Source organism: Labeo rohita, chromosome 2 (assembly GCF_022985175.1).
Source record: "Labeo rohita strain BAU-BD-2019 chromosome 2, IGBB_LRoh.1.0, whole genome shotgun sequence".
In the NCBI taxonomy this organism is placed as follows: Eukaryota; Metazoa; Chordata; class Actinopteri; order Cypriniformes; family Cyprinidae; genus Labeo; species Labeo rohita.
The window spans coordinates 23,070,259-23,077,845 of NC_066870.1; positions in this window are offsets into that span (position 1 = coordinate 23,070,259).

Genomic DNA, 7,587 nt, shown 5'->3' on the forward strand with positions numbered 1-7,587 from the left:
CAAAACATTTGTTGAAAAAAATAAAAGTGTTGTCGCTGACACACGGTTTTACCTATTCTTTGTCTTATTTTTCAGTATTGACCCACATGCAATTAAAATGATTGGAAAACTTGTGTTAAAAACGTTTTTTAGTCAGCTTCAAAAGCTGTTTCTTATGCCATTCTTATGGTTATTAACTCGAACTGTTCTGTATTTATTTCTTTTCATGGATGTCACAAGGGTGCAGTGTTTCAATGCTGAATTTGTTGTCATGTGCATGACGTTGTTACCAATAGAGGGCAGTAAAACTATGCACACAGTTCTCAGAAAGAACTTAGAAATCAAATTTCCTGCTGTTGTGATAACGTTGAGGTGTTCATTTGCATTTTTATTTATTTGCTTAAGCATGTTTACTCATTTAAAAATCAATGTAACACTAGGAAATTCCCAGCATCTTATTTGGCCCTGAAGCATCAGAATAGTTTCAGAGTCAGCCACATTGGAGCTTGCTTGTTTTTCATGCAGTTTGGCATCGTCTGGCACGCTCATTGGCACCAGCGCTAGGCCTCAGAATTTAATGTATTCACAGAGGTGTTTTAATATTTGATTTGATTTTGTTCATGAATGCCTCACTGTTTTCTAGGAATTGTTGAATATTCCTAAAGCTAATTAAGCATGTTTCCTATGTCTTCTAAAATCCTTTTGCTATTCTTTTCCAGGTGGAATGATCAAATGCGCGTGTCTGTGTGAAAAGATACAGGCGCTGGCGGCGGGCCTGTCTGCGGGGCTGTGGTGAGTCTGGGTTTCCCCAGCTGGATATGCTTGTTTATGCTTCCATTTCAAGGCGGCTAGAGGACAGCGTGCCCGTCAACACAGGTGTGCAAACCACAGAGTCTAACAAAGAGGGTGTATTATTAAAACTCATGCAGACGTTCCATCTTTTAGTCCTTTAAATAAATATATGTGAGGACTAGAAATTGTAACACGTTATTAGATTTTACTTTTGAAACGTACAAGGGGGGTTACAAGTACATTAAACGTGACATCTGCTTTAGTCTTTCTGCATTACTGTATTATTGTTGTATTATTACAAAACTTTCTGGAATTCTTAATTCTAATTAATATCGTTAACGATTTAAAGAAAAACAAACGGGTTCTCTGTGGATCATCCCAGAGGGCAGAAAGCCTGCTCGGGACCATTCAACACATACATGCTTACACTCTCTAATTTAAACATCCAGAGAAAGAGGGACTCGCCTGTCTCCGCTGCAGTGATGGATTTAGGCGATGAGAGGCATTTTGTTTGGAATATTGGGCCTCCTTGTGCCTCGGCCCTGTCCCTTTGGGCCGAACATGCCAGGCTGAATACATAGGGGCGAGAACTCCCTTGTAGCCTACGAAAACACCACACCATTTAAACTGTCTAGTTTACAAGTGTTCAGGACTTTTTAGTGTGTTTATTCAATTTAATATGTCTATAATTAAATCCAAAACACACATTTCACTTCTTTTAATTGTATAAAAGCTGAATTTGACTGTTGTGGGTTGCTGGTTTTCATATTGCAGTTTTTATAATAGTCTGAACAGCACCTCCTAGTGATTAAACAGCTTCATAACACGAGATTCAAAACTTCCACTTGCATGTGGTTGTAAATTCTTGCATGTTTTGCACTCAAACATGAACTATTTTAGACTCTCATAAACATTGCACTTCAAATGTTGCTGTACAAAGAGGTGTAATACTGCAAAGCGACACTGCAATTATAGAAAGTGGTTTAATACTAACACTCATTCATTCTGTTTACTGGTAAAAATCTGTTTTTGAATAAAGTTTTTGTTTTTCAAATCACAGAAGATCGCTTGACCTTGAGTTAAACCATCTATTTTCCAAACCGGCAATATTTCCAAACCTGTCATTTTACACTAAATGTTTTAAAACTTAAAACTTGGTAATAAGCAAATTCAGTTTTTCCCCCTCAGTGTTGCAAACATGACACATAACCTCAAATTTAATTAAAAAGAAGCAAAAAATTGGAACAGCAGCGCAAGTTGCCCTGCAAAAACAGCTTGAGCACACATCTTTGGATTGTCTTCACTACCCACAAGGCCACTTCCATGTCAGTACCGTGAATGCGCTTCAAAAAAGTGCTACAGCTACCATATATGGACAGACATTTAAACCCAGAGCACCCGAGGACACATATGGCGCGGCTTTCAGCGCTACACAACATGTTGTGCTGGCCACATAAAATGGCTCTGCCAGTCTCCTCACTACGTTCATTACGTTTTATTACCTCTCACATGTGTTTAATTATAATCTGATGGTGTTTTACCCGGAGTGCCATACCGCGCACAACCGCTTTATGATTATTCCCTCTCCTGTGTCTAACGTAGACATCTCTGCCCTGCGAATTGCAGTACAATTTGTAGAGCGCAGACTAGAAAGATTTACATCCCCAAATAAAGCCCTTGAAGCAGCACACAATGCAAGTCTAACATGGCTGGCATTCAAACTGTTATTGTTTTAACCAAACAAACCACTTCTAAACGCTGGATTTGCATTACAAGTTCATATTTAGGCCCTTCTGTAAACATTGCTGGGCAGAATGAATCAATTAAAAGAGCATTACGTTAGTTCCTGTTTATTTAAAACATGTTTACACTGCAGGGGCCGCCTTGAAAATTCATATTGTTCCTGCGTTGGAACAGGACCTAGAAATTGCAAACACATTTGTTAGTTTGAAGCAATTCCTGTAAATATTGATCTGTGCTTTTTATAATGGGGTCAGTGAACTAATGATGATAGTTAACAACTATCTAGACCTGTAAACAGGATCTATAGATGGACACAGGCTGAGAAACTTCAGAGCACCTCTACTTCCTGTGGTGTCTCAGGTGATCTTAACATCTGTTTTATTATATGAAGGGCTTTGGGTTAATTTTTTTAATTCCAAGAAAGTCTGCAATGGTTTTAATACTAGGCTTGTTTAGATGTAATAATACAGTATTGGTTCTTGAGTAGTACCAAGACAAAATAGCTGGCAGTGTTGACAGTATTATTTTAGTTTTATTATATTTTTTTAACATGCAGGAGGCATTGTGTTCTTTTGATGCTACTATGAACAGGAGCTCTTGAAATTAAAAAGAGTGAAATTGAAGAGAAAACCGAGAGACCGAGAGACACCACTGCCTGTGTGACATAACTGAACTCATAGCAGGTAAAATATGCAACAAAATATGCCAGTTTGTGATATCGCTTGATTTTAAATGTTTTCTTAATGCGATTAAATCTGAAAATAATTAGCATGATCATAATTAACATGTGATTAGGAATGTGGTATATATTTAATTATTTAAAAAAAATATGACTGTGTTAAATTCAATCAAAAAATATACTAAAAACAATAATATTGTGAAATGTTTTGACAATTTAAAATGACTGTTTTTTATTTTAATATTTTTTACATGTAATTTATTCCTGTGATGGCAAAGCTGAATTTTCAGCAGCCATTACTCCAGTCTTTAATGTCACATGATCCTTCAGAAATCATTAATAATATGCTGATTTGGTGCTCAGGAAACATGTATTATTATTAACAGTGTTGAAAAATGTGCTGCTTAAAGGATTAGTTCACTTCCAGAACATGTACAGATAATTTACTCACGCCCTTGTCATCCAAGATGTTCATGTCTTTCTTTCTTCAGTCGTAAAGTAATTATGTTTTTTGAGGAAAATATTTTAGGATTTCTCTCCATATAATGGACTACTATGGTGCCCCCAAATTTGTACTTCCAAAATGCAGTTTAAATGCAGCTTCAAAGGGCTCTAAATGAAGGAAGAATGGCCTTATATAGCGAAACGATCATTTTTTTTAATGACAACTTATATACTTTTTAAGTTCAAACACTCATCTTGTCTAGCTCAGTGTAAAAAAAACAAAAAAAAACAAAAACATTTCACACAGAGCTATTTTTGGAAAATAACCGATCGTTTCTCTAGATAAGACCCTTCCAACTTGCCTGGGATTGTTTAGAGCCTTTTGAAGCTGCATTTAGACTGAATTTTGAAAGTTCACATTTGGGGGTACCATAGAAGTCCATTATATGGAGAGAAATCCTGAAATGTTTTCCTCAAAAAACATAATTTCTTTATGACTAAAGAAAGAAATACATGAACATCTTGGATAACAAGGGGGTGAGTACATTATCTGTAAATTTTTGTTCTGGAAGTAATCTACTCCTTTAATATATTTGTGGAAATAGAGATTTTACCCGGGATTCCTTAATAAATAGAAATTTAAAAACAGCATTTAAAGTTCTTTTTGAACAATGTAAAAGTCTTTAATGTCACTTTTGATCAATTTAATGCACATCTTCTGAATAAAAGTATTAATTTCTTTTAAAAAAAACTATTAAAAATAAATGGATTGCCCCAAACTTTTACGTTATTTTTGTCCCATATCTAAAAAAACAGTAGCATCCACCATTTCACAGGCCAGACTTTTTATGAAATTTTCATCACAAGCACCCCATTCCCAGCCACATCAGCCATCCAAAAACCATAATACTGGCTAAAACAGATAAACACTGAATAGAAATGTAATCTTTTTACCCATTTTCAGTCATGCTGAGAAAGAGAGACCCGTGCCAGTCACCATAAATGTAACGTGCACACACACACACACACACTTCTAACTAATCAGCCCTATTGAATTCACCCAACAATGGGCGCTCATCCTCTGGCCACCCAAGCAGCACAGCAGATCATGTGTTCCTTCTTTTGTTCTCACCCAATTTTTTTCCTCCCCCTTTTTGCCTGCACCATATAGACACTGCTTTGCTCCGATTGTTGCCATCCAGACGCAGCTATCTGTTATTAAAGGTGTCAGCTGTTATCTTACCCATATATTACAAACTATTTAAAAGATTCTTTCAGTTTGTGCCAGCTGCTGCCCTTCATTTCTGGTGAATGGCTCTCTAAACTGCTCTAACAGTTGTGTTCTCTCTTTCTCTCTCTCTCTCTCACACACACACACACAGCTTTAAATCTCAGTCTCAATCTGCTCTGATAAAGTTTATAGAACGGAATGGGAAGGAGAGAGTCAGACCCCCCATTTTGAATCGCACAGTGCCAGTGCCGTTTGGCTCCCGCAGCTCACGATACGCTGCCAAAGCCAGACATGAATGAGAGACAGCCCTATCGCTCCTGCGATCAGCTCTCTCTCTCCCTAGTTTCCTCACTCGGAGCATGTTCAGTACGTCACAGAGCTCCTCAGGAAGATGTAGTTAAACTACGTCAGCGCTCCTAATCTCAGTGCTTCCCAACGGAAGCTGTTGAAAGCTCCGGACCTTCAGTGAAGATATTTGATGTATTTTTAGAAGTTTATCTAGATACTGCCCCTTCTTTGTTTTTAATATATTGCATTTTTAATAGTCACAAGACGCCTTGGCACGCACATCAAGGATTTTCCTACCTCGCTTTGGTGGTTATAACCTGTTAAGTGCTGGAGGATACAGTTTAAAGGGGTAGTTTACACAAAAATGAAAATTCTGTCATTAATTACACACCCTCATGTCGTTCCAAACCCGTAAAACCTTTGTTCATCTTCAGAACACAAATTAAAGGGGTCATCGGATTCACTTTTACATGTTATTTGAACATTAATGTGTATAGGCAATGTACACATCTACCCTATAATGATAAAAAACCATGCAGTGTTTTTTAATCGATCTGTAAAAATAATATCCCCTTTTTTAAATCGAGCCATTCTCAGATGCTCCTACGATAGTTGATTGACATGAGCATCTTACCTCAGACCCGCCCTAAATCAGCTGTAACAGTCCGACCTCCACTGTTTTGATGCCGAAGCAGAGCGACTGAGGTGTTGTGTTGTGTTTTTAATGAATCTCTGCAATCACCTTTCCTAATAACGTGTTAGTTAGCAACTTTCGCAGCTAAATGTGCTAAATGCACATCTCTGCACAATCTCTGCGAGCACAGCTCATCAGTCCACAGAGAAAAGAGAGGGGCGGGGCCAGCAGAGCTCATTTGCATTTAAAGGAACAATCCTTTAGAATGGGTTGATTTTTGCAGAGCTCATTTTGACAAGGTAAAAATGGTGTTGTTTTACACTACCTTTGAGAATTTTTGACCAAAGTGTATTATAAACTTTTTTATTAAGACCCTAAGGAATTATATCAACTTGTGGAAAATGGGCATCCAATGACCCCTTTAAAAACTTCATAAAATGGCAGTTGAACAACTGTAACATAGAGTATTTTAACAATGTCCGTACTACCGACATTGGTAGTGGTAGTTGCGTTGCTGTTTATTGAGGGTCAAAAAGCTTTCGGATTTTGTTAAAAATATCTTAATTTGTGTTCTGAAGAAAAACAAAAGTCTTACAGGTTTGGAACGACATGAGGGTGGTGATTAATGTCAGAATTTTCATTTTTGGATAAACTAAACCTTTAAAGTCACATTAAATCTTTCCACCAAAAACTAAAAAAATCTTGTTATATACATTAATGCAGAGGCAGCATAAACTTTTCTACATGTAGGAAAAAATAATTCTTTAGGATTTTTTCATTAGAATTGACATTTGAATGATAATTCATATTATCTTTTAATTTTAATATGCTTGTTGGGCCATAAACGTCTGTTGTAAAAGTATTTCTCAATAGGTTCGTTTACAAGCACTAATTTTTGTTAAGATGAATGAATTCAGTCTGATTTCAGGGAACCCATTTTTTCATTGATGACATATCTAAAAGAATAGTTGAAAAAATATGTCAGAAGAGTTTTTTTTAAGCAAATGTTTAGTAAATATTCAGTCTCCTCCAATTAGCAGTTTGTAAGACTAAAACTAAGATTTCATTAGACAAAACATATGTAAACACAAAGCTCTGGTTAACATACACATAACTGCAGTGCACATGTGCGCAGGATATTTTTGAATCTGATTGAGAAGATGGTTGGATTAAAGCGTGAGATATTTCCCATGAAAGAGATTTACATATAGTCTACAAGAGTTGAAAATGACCGCGTTCAAAAGTTTACATACACTTAATAGTATGTTGTTACCTGAATGATTCACAGATGTGTTTTTTATGTTTAGTGATAGTTGTTCAGGAGTCCCTTGTTTGTCACAAACAGTTAAACTGCCCACTGTTCATCAAAAAAATACTTCAGGTCCCACAAATTCCTGGTTTTTCAGCATTTTTGTGTATTTGATCCCTTTCCAACAATGATTTTGAGATCCATCTTTTCAAACTGAGGACATTTGAGGGACTCATATGTAACTATTACAGAAGGTTCAAATGCTCACTGATGCTTAAGAAGCAAACATGATGTAATAAGAGCCAGGGAGTGAAAACTTTTTACATTTGAAAATCATGGGTTAATTTTACTTATTTTGTCTTCTGGGAAACATGTATGTATCTTCTGTAGCTTTTAAAGGGCAGTATTAAATTAAATAAATATGATATTTAGGCAAATAAGAAAAAATGTACACATGTAAACATTCTGTTCAAAAGTTTACACCCCTGGCTCTTAAAGCATCATGTTTACTTCTGAAGCATCAGTGAGTGTTTGAAAAATCAAAGAAT